Here is an 18,639-nt window from a genome sequence, read left to right as displayed (position 1 = left end):
AGGAGGACTATGGTGGAGGGGGGCACCGCACACGGCTAAGAGATCAAGAGATCAATTGTTGTGTCTATAGGGTGCCCCCTGGCCACGTATATAAAGGAGTGGAGGAGGGGGAGGGGGGCGGCCCCTATGGCGCGCACTGGAGGAGTCCTACTCCCACTGGGAGTAGGATTCCGCCCCTTTCAAGTAGTAGGAGTAGGATACAAGGAAGGGGGAGAGGGAAGAGAAGGAAGGAGGGGGCGCCGCCCCTCCCCCTAGTCCAATTCGGACTAGTAATTGGGGGGGGGGGGCTGCCTCTCTCTCTCCCCTAAAGCCCAATAAGGCCCATATACTTCTTCCCCTGTATTCCCGTAACTCCCTAGTACTCCGAAAAATACCCGAACCACTCGGAACCTTTCCGATGTCCGAATATAGTCGTCCAATATATCGATCTTTACGTCTCGACCATTTCGAGACTCCTCGTCATGTCGCCGATCTCATCCGGGACTCCGAACTCCTTCGGTACATCAAAACACATAAACACATAATATAACCGTCATCTAACTTTAAGCGTGCGGACACTACGGGTTCGAGAACAATGTAGACATGACCGAGACACGTCTTCGGCCAATAACCAATAGCGGAACCTGGATGCTCATATTGGCTCCCACATATTCTACGAAGATTTTTATCGGTCAAACCGCATAACAACATACCTTGTTCCCTTTGTCATCGGTATGTTACTTGCCCGAGATTCGATCATCGGTATCTCAATACCTAGTTCAATCTCGTTACCGGCAAGTCTGTTTACTCGTTATGTAATGCATCATCCCACAACTAACTCATTATTACATTGCTTGCAAGGCTTATAGTGATGTGCATTACCGAGAGGGCCCAGAGATACCTCTCCGACAATCGGAGTGACAAATCCTAATCTCAAAATACGCCAACTCAACATGTACCTTCGGAGACACCTGTAGAGCTCCTTTATAATCACCCAGTTACGTTGTGATGTTTGGTAGCACACAAAGTGTTCCTCCGGTAAACGGGAGTTGCATAATCTCATAGTCATAGGAACATGTATAAGTCATGAAGAAAACAATAGCAACATACTAAACGATCAAGTGCTAAGCTAATGGAATGGGTCAAGTCAATCACATCATTCTCTAATGATGTGATCCTGTTAATCAAATGATAACTCATGTCTATGGCTAGGAAACTTAACCATCTTTGATTCAACGAGCTAGTCAAGTAGAGGCATACTAGTGACACTCTGTTTGTCTATGTATTCACACATGTATCAAGTTTACGGTTAATACAATTCTAGCATGAATAATAAACATTTATCATGAAATAAGGAAATAAATAATAACTTTATTATTGCCTCTAGGGCATATTTCTTTCAGTCTCCCACTTGCACTAGAGTCAATAATCTAGTTCACATCACCATGTGATTTAACACCAACATTCACATATATATGTGATTAACACCCATAGTTCACATCGTCATGTGACCAACACCAAAAGGGTTTACTAGAGTCAATAATCTAGTTCACATCGATATGTGATTAACACCCAAAGAGTACTAAGGTATGATCATGTTTTGCTCGTGAGAGAAGTTCAGTCAACGGGTCTGTCACATTCAGAGCCGTATGTATTTTGCAAAATATTCTATGTCTACAATGCTCTGTATGGATCTACTCTAGCTAATTGCTCCCACTTTCAATATGTATCCAGATTGAGACTTAGAGTCATCTAGATCAGTGTCAAAACTTGCATCGACATAACCCTTTACGATGAACCTCTTGTCACCTCCATAATCGAGGAACATATCCTTATTCCACTAAGGATAATTTTGACCAATGTCTAGTGACCTACTCCTAGATCACTATTGTACTCCCTTGCCAAACCAGGGCAGAGTATACAATAGGTCTGGTCCATAGCATGGCATACTTTTATAAAACCTATGACTGAGGCATAGGGAATGACTTTCATTCTCTTTCTATTTTCTGCCGTGGTCGGGATTTGAGTCTTACTCAATTTCAAACCTTTGCAACACAGACAAGAACTCTTTCTTTGACTGTTCCATTTTGAACTACTTCAAAATCTTGTCAAGGTATTACTCATTGAAAAATCTTATCAAGCGTCTTGATCTATAGATCCTGATGCTCAATGTGTAAGCAGCTTCACCGAGGTCTTTCATTGAAAAACTTTTATTCAAGTATCCTTTTATGCTATCCAGAAATTCTATATCATTTCCAATCAACAATATGTCGTCCACATATAATATCAGAAATGCTACAGAGCTCCCACTCACTTTCTTGTAAATACAGGCTTCTCCAAAAGTTTGTATAAAACCATATGCTTTGATCAACTCATCAAGCATATATTCCAACTCCGAGATGCTTGCACCAGTCCATAGATGGATCGCTGGAGCTTGCACATTTTGTTAGCACCTTTAGGATTGACAAAACCTTCTGGTTGCATCATATGCAACTCTTCTTTAATAAATCCATTAAGGAATGCAGTTTTGACATCCATTTGCCAGATTTCATAAAATGTGGCAATTGCTAACATGATTTGGACAGACATAAGCATCAATACGAGTGAGAAAATCTCATTGTATTCAACACCTTGAACTTGTCGAAAAACTTTTTGCGACAAGTCGAGCTTTGTAGATAGTAACACTACTATCAGCGTTTGTCTTCCTCTTGAAGATCCATTTATTTTCTATGGCTTGCCGATCATCGGGCAAGTCCACCAAAGTCCACACTTTGTTCTCATGCATGGATCCCATCTTAGATTTCAGGGCCTCAAACCATTTCGCGGAATCTGGGCTCATAATTGTGTCCTCATAGTTCGTAGGTTTATCATGGTCTAGTAACATGACTTCCAAAACAGGATTACCGTACCACTCTGGTGTGTACTGTACTTTGGAAGACCTATGAGGTTTTGTAGTAACTTAATCTGAAGTTTCATGATCAGCATCATTAGCTTCCTCGATAATTGGTGTAGGAATAATTGGAACTGATTTCTGTGATGAACTACTTTCCAATTCGGGAGAAGGTACAAATTACCTTATTAAGCTCTACTTTCCTCCCACTCACTTCTTTCGAGAGAAACTCCTTCTCTAGAAAGGATCCATTATTAGCAACGAATATTTTACCTTTGGATCTGTGATTAGAAGGTGTACCCAACAATCTCCTTTGGGTATCCTATGAAGACGCATTTCTCCGATTTGGGTTCAAGCTTATCAGGTTGAAACTTTTCACATAAGCATCGCAACTCCAAACTTTAAGAAACGACAGCTTAGTTTTATTGCTAAACCATAGTTCATACGGTGTCATCTCAACGGATTTAGATGGTGCCCTATTTAACGTGAATGCAGTTGTCTCTAATGCATAACCCCAAAACGATAGTGGTAAACCGATAAGAGACATCATAGATCGCACCATATCCAATAAAGTGCGGTTACGATGTTCGGACACACCATAACGTTGTGGTGTTCCAGGTGGCGTGAGCTGTGAAACTATTCCATATTGTTTTATATGAAGGCCAAACTCGTAACCCAAATATTCTCCTCCACGATCAGATCGTAGAAACTTTATTTTCTTGTTACGATGATTCTCCACTTCACTCTGAAATTCTTTAAACTTTTCAAATGTTTCAGACTTGTGTTTCATTAAGTAGATATACTCATATCTGCTCAAATCATTTGTGAAGGTCAGAAAATAATGATACTCGCCACGAGCATCAACACCCATTGGATCGCATACACCGGTATGTATTATTTCCAATAAATCAGTAGCTCATTCCATTGTTCCGAAGAACGGAGTTTTAGTCATCTTGCCCAAAAGGCACGGTTCGCAAGCATCAAATGATTCATAATCAAGTGATTCAAAAAAACCATCAGCATGGAGTTTATTCATGCGCTTTACACCAATATGACCCAAATGGCAGTGCCACAAACAAGTTGCACTATCATAATCAACTTTGCATCTTTTGGCATCAATATTATGAATATGTGTATCACTACGATCGAGATCCAACAAACTATTTTCATTGGGTGTATGACCATTGAAGGTTTTATTCATGTAAACAGAACAACAATTATTCTCTGACTTTAAATGAATAACTATATTGCAATAAACATGATCAAATCATATTCATGCTCAACGCAAACGCCAAATAACATTTATTTAGGTTTAACACTAATCCTGAAAGTATAGGGAGTGTGCGATGATGATCATATCAATCTTGGAACTACTTCCAACACTCATCATCACTTCACCCTCAACTAGTCTCTGTTTATTCTGTAACTCCTGTTTCGAGTTACTAATCTCAGCAACCGAACAAGTATCAAATACCCAGGGGCTACTATAAACACTAGTAAGGTACACATCAATAACATGTATATCAAATATACCCTCGTTCACTTTTCCATCCTTCTTATCCACCAAATATTCAGGGTATTTCCGCTTCCAGTGACCATTTCCTTTGCAGTAGAAGCACTCAGTTTCAGGCTTTGGTCCAGTTTTGGGTTTCCTCGCGGGAGTGACAACTTGCTTGTCATTCTACTTGAAGTTCCCTTTCTTTCCCTTTGCCCTTTTTTTGAAACTAGTGATCTTGTCAATCATCAACACTTGATGTTCTTTCTTGATTTCTACCTTCGTTAATTTCACCATCACGAAGAGCTCGGGAATCATTTTCGTCATCCCTTGCATACTATAGTTCATCACGAAGTTCTACTAACTTGGTGATGGTGACTAGAGAACTCTATCAATCACTATCATATCTGGAAGATTAACTCCCACTTGATTCAAGTGATTGTAGTACCCAGACAATCTGAGCACATGCTCACTAGTTGAGCAATTCTCCTCCATCTTTTAGCTATAGAACTTGTTGGAGACTTCATATCTCTCAACTCGGGTATTTGCTTGAAATATTAACTTCAACTCCTGGAAAATCTTATATGGTCCATGACGTTCAAAACGTCTTCGAAGTCTCGATTCTAAGCCATTAAGCATGGTGCACTAAACTATCAAGTAGTCATCATATTGAGCTAGCCAAACGTTCATAACATCTGCATCTGCTCCTGCAATAGGTCTGTCACCTAGCGGTGCATCAAGGACATAATTCTTTTGTGCAGCAACGAGGATAATCCTCATATCACGGATCCAATCCGCATCATTGCTACTAACATCTTTCAACATAGTTTTTCTCTAGGAACATATCAAAATAAAAACATAGGGAAGCAACAACGCGAGCTATTGATCTACAACATTATTTGCAAAATACTATCAGGACTAAGTTCATGATAAATTAAAGTTCAATTAATCGTATTACTTAAGAACTCCCACTTAGATAGACATCCATCTAATCATCTAAGTGATCACGTGATCCAAATCAACTAAACCATGTCCGATCATCATGTGAGATGGAGTAGTTTTCAATGGTGAACATCATTATGTTGATCATATCTACTATATGATTCACGCTCGACCTTTCGGCCTCAATGTTCTGAGGCCATATCTGTATATGCTAGGCTCGTCAAGTTTAACCTGAGTATTCCGCGTGTGCAACTGTTTTGCACCCGTTGTATTTGAACGTAGAGCCTATCACAGCTGATCATTACGTGGTGTCTCAGCACGAAGAACTTTCGCAACGGTGCATACTCAGGGAGAACAGTTATACCTTGAAATTTAGTGAGAGATCATCTTATAAAGCTACCATCAAACTAAGCAAAATAAGATGTATAAAAGATAAACATCATATGCAATCAAAATATGTGACATGAATATGGCCATGATCATCTTGCGCCTTTGATCTCCATCTCCAAAGTACTGTCATGATCTCCATCGTCACCGGCATGACACCATGATCTCCATCATCTTGATCTATATCAATGTGTCTTCACATGGTCGTCTCGCCAACTATTGCTCTTGCAACTATTGCTATCGCATAGCGATAAAGTAAAGCAATTATTTGGTGCTTGCATCTTATGCAATAAAAAGACAACCATAAGGTTTCTGCCAGTTGCCGATAACTTCAACAAAACATGATCATCTCATACAACAACTTATATCTCATAACGTCTTGACCATATCACATCACAACATGCCCTGCAAAAACAAGTTAGACGTCCTCTACTTTGTTGTTGCAAGTTTTACGTGGTTGCTACGGGCTGAGCAAGAACCGTTCTTACCTACGCATCAAAAGCACAACGATAGTTCGTCAAGTTAGTGTTGTTTTAACATTCTCAAGGACCGGCCGTAGCCACACTCGGTTCAACTAAAGTTGGAGAAACTGACACCCGCTAGTCACCTGTGTGCAAAGCACGGCGGTAAAACCAGTCTCGCGTAAGTGTACGCGTAATGTCGGTCCGGGCCGCTTCATCCAACAATACTGCCGAACCAAAGTATGACATGCTGGTAAGCAGTATGACTTGTATCGCCCACAACTCACTTGTGTTCTACTCGTGCATATAACATCTACGCATAAAACCAGGCTCGGATTCCACTAATGGGGAACGTAGTAATTTCAAAAAAAATCCTACGTACACGTAAGATCATGGTGATACATAGCAACGAGAGGGGAGAGTGTGTCCACGTACCCTCGTAGACCGAAAGCGGAAGCGTTAGAACAACGCGGTTGATGTAGTCGTACATCTTCACGGTCCGACCGATCAAGCACCGAAACTACGGCACCTCCGAGTTCTAGCACACGTTCAGCTCGATGACATCCCTCGAACTCCGATCCAGCCGAGTGTCGAGGGAGAGTTCCGTCAGCACGACGGCGTGGTGACTATCTGGATGTTCTAGCGTCGCAGGGCTTCACCTAAGCACCGCTACAATATTATCGAGGAGGACTATGGTGGAGGGGGCCACCGCACACGTCTAAGAGATCAGGAGATCAATTGTTGTGTCTATGGGGTGCCCCCTGGCCACGTATATAAAGGAGTGGAGGAGGGGGAGAGGGCCGACCCCTATGGCGCGCCCTGGAGGAGTCCAACTCCCACCGAGAGTAGGATTCCTCCCCTTCCAAGTAGTAGGAGTAGGAAACAAGGAAGGGGGAGAGGGAAGAGAAGGAAGGAGGGGGCGCCACCCCTCCCCTTAGTCCAATTCGGACTAGTCATTGGGGGCGCGGCCTGCCTCTCTCTCTCCCCTAAAGCCCAATAAGGCCCATATACTTCTTCCCCCGTATTCTCGTAACTCCCTAGTACTCCAAAAAATACCCGAACCACTCGGAACCTTTCCGATGTCCGAATATAGTAGTCCAATATATCGATCTTTACGTCTCGGCCATTTTGAGACTCCTCGTCATGTCCCCGATCTTATCCAGGACTCCAAACTCGTTCGGTACATCAAAACACATAAACTCATAATATAACCGTCATCTAACTTTAAGCGTGCGGACCCTACGGGTTCGAGAACAATGTAGACATGACCAAGACACGTCTCCGGCCAATAACCAATAGCGGAACTTGGATGCTCATATTGGCTCCCACATATTCTACGAAGATCTTTATCGGTCAAACCGCATAACAACATACGTTGTTCCCTTTGTCATCGGTATGTTACTTGCCCGAGATTCGATCGTCGGTATCTCAATACCTAGTTCAATCTTGTTACCAGCAAGTCTCTTTACTCGTTATGTAATGCATCATCCCGCAACTAACTCATTAGTCACATTGCTTGCAAGGCTTATAGTGATGTGCATTACCCAGAGGGCCCAGAGATACCTCTCCGATAATCGGAGTGACAAATCCTAATCTCGAAATACGCCAACTCAACATGTACCTTCGGAGACACCTGTAGAGCTCCTTTATAATCACTCAGTTACATTGTGACGTTTGGTAGAACACAAAGTGTTCCTCCGGTAAACGGGAGTTGCATAATCTCATAGTCATAGGAACATGTATAAGTCATCAAGAAAGCAATAACAACATACTAAACGATCAAGTGCTAAGCTAACGGAATGGGTCAAGTCAATCACATCATTCTCTAATGATTTGATCCCGTTAATCAAATGACAACTCATGTCTATGGCTAGGAAACTTAACCATCCTTGATTCAACGAGCTAGTCAAGTAGAGGCATACTAGTGACACTCTGTTTGTCTATGTATTCACACATGTATCAAGTTTCCGGTTAATACAATTCTAGCATGAATAATAAACATTTATCATGAAATATGGAAATAAATAATAACTTTATTATTGCCTCTAGGGCATATTTCCTTCAACATCCGTCCTACCTCTTCAGCTTGTGTTGGTTTTTCCCTTGAAGAGGAAAGGGTGATGCAGCAAAGTAGAGTAAGTATTCCCCTCAGTTTTGAGAACCAAGGTATCAATCCAGTAGGAGAAAATGCACAAGTCACTGAATACCTGCACAAACAATCAACAACTTGCACCCAACATGATAAAGGGTTGTCAATCCCTTCACGGTTACTTGCAAAAGTGAGATCTGATAGAGGTAGATAAATGGTAAAATAAATAATTTTGGTATTTTTGGTTTATAGATCAGAAAGTAAAAGATTGCAAAATAGTATATCGGAAACTAGTATGATGTAAAAGAGATTCAATATAATGGAAAAGAGATCCGAGGGCCATAGGTTTCACGACTTCTCTCAAGATAGCAAATATTACGGTGGGTGAATAAATTGCTGCCGAGCAATTGATAGAAGAGCGCATAGTTATGATGATATCTAAGGCAATGATCATGAACATAGGATCATGTCCATGTCAAGTAGACCGAAACGATTCTGCATCTACTGCTATTACTCCACACATCGGCCACTATCCAGCATGCATCTAGAGTATTAAGTTCATAAAGAATGGAGTAACACATTAAGTAAGATGACATGATGTAGAGGAATCAACTCAAGCAATATGATGAAAACCCCCAACTTTTTATCCTTGATGGAAACAATACAATACGTGCCTTGCTGGCCCTACTGTCGCTGGGAAAGGACACCGCAAGAATGAACCCAAAGCTAAGCACTTCTCCCATTGCAAGAAAAACCAATCTAGTAGGCCAAACTAAACCGATAATTTGAAGAGACTTGCAAAGATATCAAATCATGCATATAAGAATTCAGAGAAGAACCAAATAATATTCATAGATAATCTGATCATAACTCCACAATTCATCGGATCTCGACAAATACACCGCAAAGAATATTACATCGAAAAGATCTCCAAGAACGTCGAGGAGAACATGGTATTGAGAATCAAAGAGACAGAAGAATCCATCTAGATACTAGCTATGGACCCGTAGGTATGTGGTAAACTACTCACGCTTCATCGGAGAGGCAATGTGTTGATGTAGAATCCCTCCGTGATCGAATCCCCCTCCAGCAGGATGCCGGAAAAGGTACCTAGATGGCATCTCACAAGTACAGAAGGTTGCGGCGGTGGAAAAGTGGTTTCGTGGCTCCCCCAGATGTTTTCAGGGTATAAGAGTATATATAGGCGAAGGAACTAGGTCAGGAGACCCATGAGGTCCTGGTTTGCTTCTGGTCCAAGAAAGATCATCGCGAAAGTTTCATTCTGTTTGGACTCCGTTTGGTATTCCTTTTCTGCGAAACTCTAAAATAGGCAAAAAAACAGAAACTGGCACTAGGCTCTAGGTTAATAGGTTAGTCCCAAAAATAATATAAAATAGCATATAAATGCATATTAAACATCCAAAACAGATAATATAATAGCATGGAACAATCAAAAATTATAGATACGTTGGAGATGTATCAAGCATCCCCAAGCTTAATTCCTGCTCATCCTCGAGTAGGTAAATGATAAAAACAGAACTTTTGATGTGGAAAGCTACCTAACATATTTATCCATGTAATTCTCTTTATTGTGGCATGAATGTTCAGATCCGAAAGATTCAAAATGAAAGTTTAATATTGACATAAAAACAATAATACTTAAAGCATACTAACAAGGCAATTGTGTCTTCTCAAAATAACAAGGCCAAAGAAAGCTTATCCCTACAAAATCATATAGTCTGGCTATGCTCCATCTTTCATCACACAAAATACTCAAATAATGCACAACCCCGGTTTCAGCCAAGCAATTGTTTCATACTTTAATACTCTCAAACATTTTCAACTTTCACGCAATACATGAGTGTGAGCCATGGACATAGCACTATAGGTGAAATAGAATCGTGGTTGTGGAGAATACAAAAAGAGGGAGATAGTCTCACATCAACTAGGCATATCTACGGGCTATGGAGATGCCCATCAATAGATATCAATGTGAGTGAGTAGGGATTGCCATGCAATGGATGCACTAGAGCTAAAAGTGTATGAAAGCTCAAAAAAGAAACTAAGTGGGTGTGCATCCAACTTGCTTGCTCATGAAGACCTAGGGCATTTGAGGAAGCCCATCGTTGGAATATACGAGCCAAGTTCTATAATGAAAAATTCCCACTAGTATATGAAAGTCACAAAATAAGAGACTTTCTATCATGAAGATCATAGTGCTACTTGGAAGCACAAGTGTAGAAAAAGGATAGTAACATTGCCCTTCTCTCTTTTTCTCCCATTTTTTCTTTTTTTCTTTTCTTTTCTTTTCTTAGCTTCTTTGGCCTCTCTTTTTTTTCTTTTTTTTCTTTATTTCCTCACATGGGACAATGCTCTAATAATAATGATCATCGCACTTCTATTTACTTACAACTCAAAAAATTACAACTCAATGCTTAGAACAAAAATATGACTCTATGTGAATGCCTCCGGCGGTATACCGGGATGTGCAATGAATCAAGAGTGACATGTATGAAAGAATTATGAAAGGTTGCTTTGCCACAAATACGATGTCAACTACATGATCATGCAAAGCAATATGATAATGATAAAGCATGTCATAATAAACAGAACTGTGGAAAGTTGCATGGCAATATATCTCAGAATGGCTATGGAAATGCCATAATAGGTAGGTATGGTGGCTGTTTTGAGGAAGGTATATGGTGCATGTATGGTACCGGCGAAAGTTGCGCGGCACAAGAGAGGCTAGCAATGGTGTAAGGGTGAGAGTGCATATAATCCATGGACTCAACATTAGTCATAAAGAACTCACATACTTATTGCAAAAATCTATAAGTCATCAAAACCAAGCACTACGCGCATGCTCCTAGGGGAAGGGTTGGTAGGAGTTAACCATCGCGCGATCCCGACCTCCACACAAAGGATGACAATCAAAAAATACTTCATGCTCCAACTTCGTTACATAACGGTTCACCATACGTGCATGCTACTGGACTCACAAACATCAACACAAGTATTTCTCAAATTCACAATTACTCGACTAGCATGACTCTAATATCACTATCTTCATATCTCAAAACAGTCATAAAGAATCAAACTTCTCATGGTATCCAATGCACTTTTTATGAAAGTTTTTATTATATACCCCTTGGATGCCCATCATATTAGGACTAAATTTATAACCAAAGCAAATTACCATGCTGTTCTAAAAGACTCTCAAAATAATATAAGTGAAGCATGAGATTTAAACAATTTCTATAAAATAAAGCCACCCTCGTGCTCTCAAAAGATATAAGTGAAGTACTAGAGCAATACTGCTTAGCTCAAAAGATATAAGTGAAGCACATAGAGTATTCTAATCAATCACGATTCATACGTGTCTCTCCCAAAAGGTGTGTACAGCAAGGATGATTGTGTTAAACTAAAAAGCAAAGACTCAAATCATACAAGACGCTCCAAGCAAAACACATATCATGTGGTGAATAAAAATATAGCCTCAAGTAAAGTTACCGATAGACAAAGACGAAAGAGGGGATGCCTTCCGGGGCATCCCAAGCTTAGGCTTTTGGTTGTCCTTTAATATTACCTTGGGGTGCCTTGGTCATCCCCAAGATTAGGCTCTTGTCACTCCTTATTCCATAGTCCATCAAATCCTTACCCAAAACTTGAAAACTTCACAACACAAAACTCAACAGAAAATCTCATGAGCTCCGTTAGTATAAGAAAATAAATCACCACTTTAAGGTACTGTTGAAAACTCATTCTTTATTTATATTGGTGTAATATATACTGTATTACAACTTTTCCATGGTTCATACCCCCCGATACTACCATAGATTCATCAAAATAAGCAAACAACACGCGAAAAACAGAATCTGTCAAAAACAGAACAGTCTGTAGTAATCACTCACTCTCGAATACTTCTGTAACTCCAAAAGTCCATAAAGATTAGGAAAACCTGAGAAATTTGTTTACAAATCCATGGCAAAAAGAATCAGATCAAAAGCACATTTCTTTGAAGTTTCAAAACTAATTTACTGGGCACAAAAGTTTCTGATTTTCAGCAGGATCAACACAACTATCACCGTAAGCTATCCTAAAGGTTTAACTTGGCACAAACAGAAATTAAAACATAAAACCACATCTAACAAGAGGCTAGATCAATTATTTATTACTAAACGGTAACAAAAGGCAAAGAACAAAAATAAAATTGGGTTGCCCCCTAACAAGCACTGTTGTTTAACGCCCTTAGCTAAGCATAAAAATACGAATAGATCTAGGTATTGTCATCTTTGGTATGAAACTCTTTTCTCATAAAATCTTCCAAAACTCTTCTTAGAAAATATATCCTTTTCATTATTTCCCTCTTAGAAGATGAACTTAAATATGGAAAGGACTTTGATTGGTAATTTTAACATTCATAAACCCATAGTCGGGATCATCACCGTATATATCATCATATAAAATGCGTAGTTCATTTCTAACGGGTTCCTTCATCATTTTTATTCAACCAATCCCTATTGAATCCTAAATAAATTCCCCTAGTAATCCAATCAAACTCCTCAAAAGCCTCAAGATACAAAGATTGAGAGATTTCTGAATAGGGAACTCTCTTCCTAAGATTTTCATAGTAAGATTGATAATCTCTAGTTTCCAAACAATGCATGGTTTCTTTATCATAGAGAATAACTATAATCGGAGGGTGTTCAACATCCTTTTTATAGAAAGCAAAATTTTCCCTAGCTTCCTGTATTATGAAATTGAATTCACGTATAAAGATAATGGTGGCAATCTTTTTAGCTATTCGGTGATTAATATTGGGAAGTTCATAAAACACATTTTGCAAAGCAGGATGAATATGCACAAATTTTCTTTCTAATTTCTCAACAAGCATAACAATGGCATCTGCATAGCAGTTGGTCTCAAGAAGAATAGACTTTTTATAAATAGGCATGGATCCCGTGCAGTCAAAGAATTCTTGGATAACACTTTTTTCAATAATATTACCAGCCCCCGCATGAATAATTTTTGTTTCGTAATTAGGAGGGGTTTCAGCTTCATGATTCAAAGAACAAGATTCGAGTGTTTCCTCAAGATTTCAATGATAACCTCCCCAGTTTCAGACATGATGGCAACAAACCAATCTAACAAAAGAGCACATAAGAAGCAAGTGAAAAAGACGAAAGGAAGAGGGGCGAAGAAAAAGGCAAATCTTTTCAAAAATCGTTTTAGAAGTGGGGGAGAGGAAACCGAGAGGCGAATGGCGAATAATGTAATCCAAGAGAGAAGATTTTATGATGGGTACTTGGTATGGCTTGACTTGACATAGATTTCCCCGGCAATGACGCCATAAATCCTTCCCGCTATCTCTTAAGCTTGTATTGGTTTTTCCCTTGAAGAGGAAAGGGTGATGCAGCAAAGTAGAGTAAGTATTTCCCTCAGTTTTGAGAACCAAGGAATCAATCTAGTAAGAGACAACGCACAAGTCATCAAATACCTGCATAGACAATCAAGAACTTGCACGCAACGCGATAAAGGGGTTGTCAATCCCTTCATGGTTACTTGCAAAAGTGAGATCTGATAGAGATAGATAAACGGTAAAGTAAATATTTTTGGTATTTTTGGTTTATAGATCATAAAGTAAAATATTGCAAAATAGTATATCAAAAACTAGTATGATGTAAAAGAGATTCAGTATAATGGAGAAGAGACCCGGGGCCCATAGGTTTCACTAGTGGCTTCTCTCAAGATAGCAAATATTATGGTGGGTGAACAAATTACTGTCGAGCAATTGATATAAGAGCGCATGGTTATGATGATATCTAAGGCAATGATCATGAATATATGCATCACGTCCGTGTCAAGTAGATCGAAACAATTCTGCATCTACTACTATTACTCCACACATCGACCGCTATCCACCAAGCATCTAGAGTATTAAGTCTGTAAAGAACGAAGTAATGCATTAAGTAAGATAACATGATGTAGAGGAATTAACTCAAGCAATATGATGAAAACCCCATCTTTTTATCCTCGATGGCAACAATACAATACATGCCTTGCTGCCCCTACTGTCACTGGGAAAGGACACCGCAAGATTGAACCCAAAGCTAAGCACTTCTCCCATTGCAAGAAAAACCAATCTAGTAGGCCAAACTAAACCGGTAATTCGGAGAGACTTGCAAATATATCAAATCATGCATATAAAAATTCAGAGAAGAACCAAATAATATTCATAGATAATCTGATCATAAATCCAGAATTCATTGGATCTCGGCAAACACACCGCAAAAGAATATTACATCGAATAGATCTCCAAGAACATCAACGAGAACATGGTATTGAGAATCAAAGAGAGAGAAGAAGCCATCTAGCTACTAGCTATGGACCCGTAGGTTTGTGGTAAACTACTCACGCTTCATCGGAGAGGCGATGGTGTTGATGTAGAAGCCCTCCGTGATCGAATCCCCCTCCGGCAGGACGCCGGAGAAGGTCCCTAGATGGGATCTCACGGGTACAGAAGGTTGCAGCGGTGGAAAAGTGCTTTCGTGGCTCCCCCAGATGTTTTCAGGGAATAAGAGTATATATAGGCGAAGGAACTAGGTCAGGAGACCCACGAGGGGCCCATGATGCAGGGGGCGCGCCCTATCCCCCTGGGCATGCCCTCCACCCTCGTGGCCGCATCGTTGCGTCTCCGACTTCATCTCCAAATCTCCTGGTTTGCTTCTGGTCCAAGAAAGATCAACGCGAAAGTTTCATTCCGTTTGGACTCTTTTTGGTATTTCTTTTCCGCGAAACTCTAAAATAGGCAAAAAAACAGAAACTGGCACTGGGCTCTAGGTTAATAGGTTAGTCCCAAAAATAATATAAAATAGCATATAAATGCATATTAAACATTCAAAATAGATAATATAATAGCATGGAACAATCAAACATTAAAAATACGTTGGAGACGTATCAATCCGCGATGTGCAAGGACCCAAGGGGACTGGATCCATGGAGGCCACGCTTGAAGCTATGGAGCAGGACATCTTCCGATTCAAGGGGGTGGTGGAACGTGGACTCAATGCCAATCACCTCATGATCGCGGACTACACCCATGATCTCAAGGTGGATGGCAAGTCCATGAAGTATATCGTCTTCTTCCTCAACGAGCAAATCACCTTCCTCCATAGCCAGATTCACGACCTTCAAAGCCAAGTCTTTGAAAATGAGGCAAGGTTTAAAGGTATGAGTTTGGCTGCCAGTTGTAGGATCCGAGAGAATCACTCTTCCTCTATGATGGTGAGCCTCTGCCATGGAAACCAGAGGACAAGAATGCTTCTACTTCATCACCACCACCTCCTTCTTCATCACCAAAAGAAAATTGAGTATCGGGTATGGGCACTCCCCTTGGCTTTCTCCAAGCTTAGGGGAGGTGCCCCGGTATCGTATCATCTCCACTATCTTTTGCCTTTACTTTCTTAGTTCGATCCATGGTTATCTTTTGCTATTAGATGAATAAAAGTTTAGTTCGATCATTTCTTTTTGAGAGTTTTCTTAGTGATCAATCCTTGTAATCGTGTGCGCGATATATAATAAAGTTTTGTTTGAGTTTTTCCTTCTTTACTTTCTTGTTTCGATAAAAAGAAAGGAAATAAATGAAAAAAAATCTTATGCAAATCTTATGGTAAGTGATGACATTACACAAGGAAAAGTATAAGTAGAAAATTTTATTGTAGATTGACAAACATAGCATTGGTCAATGATGCAACTCATGAAATAATTAATAAGGGAAGAGAAGATTCACATGAAAATACACTATCCTGGAAATCTTTTATGATTGTGAGCACCCATATAGATATTATATTCCAAAATAGTTGACGTTGGACAAGGAAGACAACGTAATGAATTATGTTTGTTCATATTCACATAGAAGTTATATTGTCATAGATCCTTCAACATGTGGTGCTTTCCCCTATCTTTGATAGCCAAAACCTCTGCACTAAGTAGAGATACTACTTGTGCATCCAAAACCCTTAAACCCAAATCTTGTTTGAGAGTCCACCATACTTACCTATGGATTGACTAAGATCCTTCAAGTAAGTTGTCATCGGTGCAAAAAGGGAAATAAAAATTGCTTCTAAAAGTGTAAGATCATTTAGTGTAAGGGAAAATTGAGCATTGTATGAACTTGTGATGGCGAAGAATAAAAGCGACAGACTGCATAATAAAGGTTGCCATCACAAGGGGCAATATAACGTTACGTTCTCTTGCACTAAGGGGTTGAGCATACAAACAAAAAGCACATGGAAACCTCTGCTTCCCTCTGCGAAGGGCCTATCTTTTACTTTCACGTATTTACTTTCATGCAAGAGTCAAAGTTTTTCTCTATATTCCTTTTATTTTTTCTCCTTTGGCAAGCATCATGTGGTAAGGAAAGATCTAGGCACATATATCCAGTTGAATATGGGTAGCATGGGTTATTATTGTTGACATCACCCTTGAGGTGAGTGCGTTGGGAGGCAAAACTATAAGCCCCTATCTTTCTATATGTCCGGTTGAAACGTTTTGCTCTTGTGTATGCAGTAAGTGTTAGCAATCATAGAAGACTAAATGATGGTTGAGTATGTGGACTTTCCTAAAGGCTCCGATACGTGACCCTTCCTGAAAAGATGATGAATTGTAGTTGCAAAGTTGATTGAGAACATAGTTTGTTGGTTTCCAATAAAGTTTATGATTTATACTTCGATGTTGTGATGAATTGTCACTTGTACATGAGAAGTCTATGATAAAAGTACTATGATAAAAGTTTTATGTTAAAGTTTGTTGTTGTTATAATAAGTTACATGATGTTGCTAAGTCCGTATTTTTGTTTTTATCGATACCTCTCTCTCTAAGCATGTGGACCTGTTTTTCGATTTTGGTTTTCGCTTGAGGACAAGCGAGGTCTAAGCTTGGGTAATGCTGAGCATCCCTCGACCATCACCATGCACGTCGCTCTACCACCGCAAGCATGGAAACAACCTATTATGAGAGCTCGTGCACGCGCCATCGAGAAGGAGGTGAACTCCTTCCTCTTCGAGCTCCACTCAAATTCATTCGAGAGTCGGACTCTACCTCAAATGGACATGTTATGCATTCTCAGGTACTTCGAAGATCATGGCAAGGAAGCAAGGATGGAGACCCAAGCACCCGTGAAGGAAGGTAAGGAAGAAGGACGCGAGAAGCGCGAAGCCACAGAGGCTCTAGGACCCCCGGGTGCCCGGCCCTCCATGCCCCCGGGTGCCCGGCCCTCCATGCCCCCGGGTGCCTAGGCCTTCGGCCACCGCCTAGGGCCTGCCCGCTGTGCACCCCGGGGGACCGGACCTTGGAGCCCCGGGTGCCCGGCCATGGCCTGGGTGGCGCCCCTGAGCAGCCCGGGTGACCGGCCCCTCCAGCTGGGAGATGCACCACTGCCCCGGGTGCCAGGGCCATCAACCCCGGTGCCTGGCCCCTCCCCTCCAGCCGGCTCCCATCGCCCCGGGTGCCCGGGCCATCAACCCTCGGGTGCCCGGTCCCTTCAGCCACTTGACCGCGACCTCCCTGACCGGACCGAGTGCCCGGCCCTCCGCACCCCGGGTGCCCGGACCCATCCGAGTGTGTGTGCGTTTTGAGGGTCATTTTGGACCTTTGTATCCCCCTCTCCCTCTATTTCGTCCCTAGACTATAAGTACCTCCCACCTAGCTCATTTAGAGGATAGCTAAGGATAGACACAAATCATAGAGCTTAGCTCATGTACCTCCCCTTGTGGGACTCCTCTTGAGAGAGAAGACTCCATTGGAGTACAAGACCCCCATTGGAGAAGATCCCTAGGGATTCAAGTGCCCCTTGAGGGAAGGATCTACCTAGATCATCAAGCCCTCATCTCCTTCATAGGATTTGGGATGAGCTCTACCATGTATCTTGTTTCCCTTTGATTGTTCATGTACCTTGTGGATCTTGTGTGTTTGTTGGTCTAGTTGATGTGTGATTAGACTTGTTCTTGAGTGTTCCTCTTGTTTTCTCTCTTGCGTTCATCTTGTTCTTGGGGATTCCCCTCCAATTCGTGAAAGATCTTCACTTAGGGTTCCACCCTACAACATCTTGGTATCAGAGCCATGTTTATCATGAAATTGGAGCCTCCCCTCTTTGTTTTCTAGCCTAATTTTGTGTGATCTTCCCCAATTTCGAAAATTCCCCACCAAAAATAGCCCCAATTTTTTTTTGTGATTTGTTGGTTTGATGAGATTTTGTTGGATTTGATCCATGGATTTGCTTGGTTTCAAGTGGATCTAGCATTCCCCATCCATCCCCATCTTTCCCTCCACGAAATCCACCAATTTCTCCAATTTTCCCACGAATTTCCGCCCAAATCCGACACCCCCGGGCACCCGG

Source organism: Triticum dicoccoides, chromosome 7B, assembly GCF_002162155.2.
Source record: "Triticum dicoccoides isolate Atlit2015 ecotype Zavitan chromosome 7B, WEW_v2.0, whole genome shotgun sequence".
NCBI lineage: Eukaryota > Viridiplantae > Streptophyta > Magnoliopsida > Poales > Poaceae > Triticum > Triticum dicoccoides.
This window is presented reverse-complemented; position numbering follows the sequence as displayed.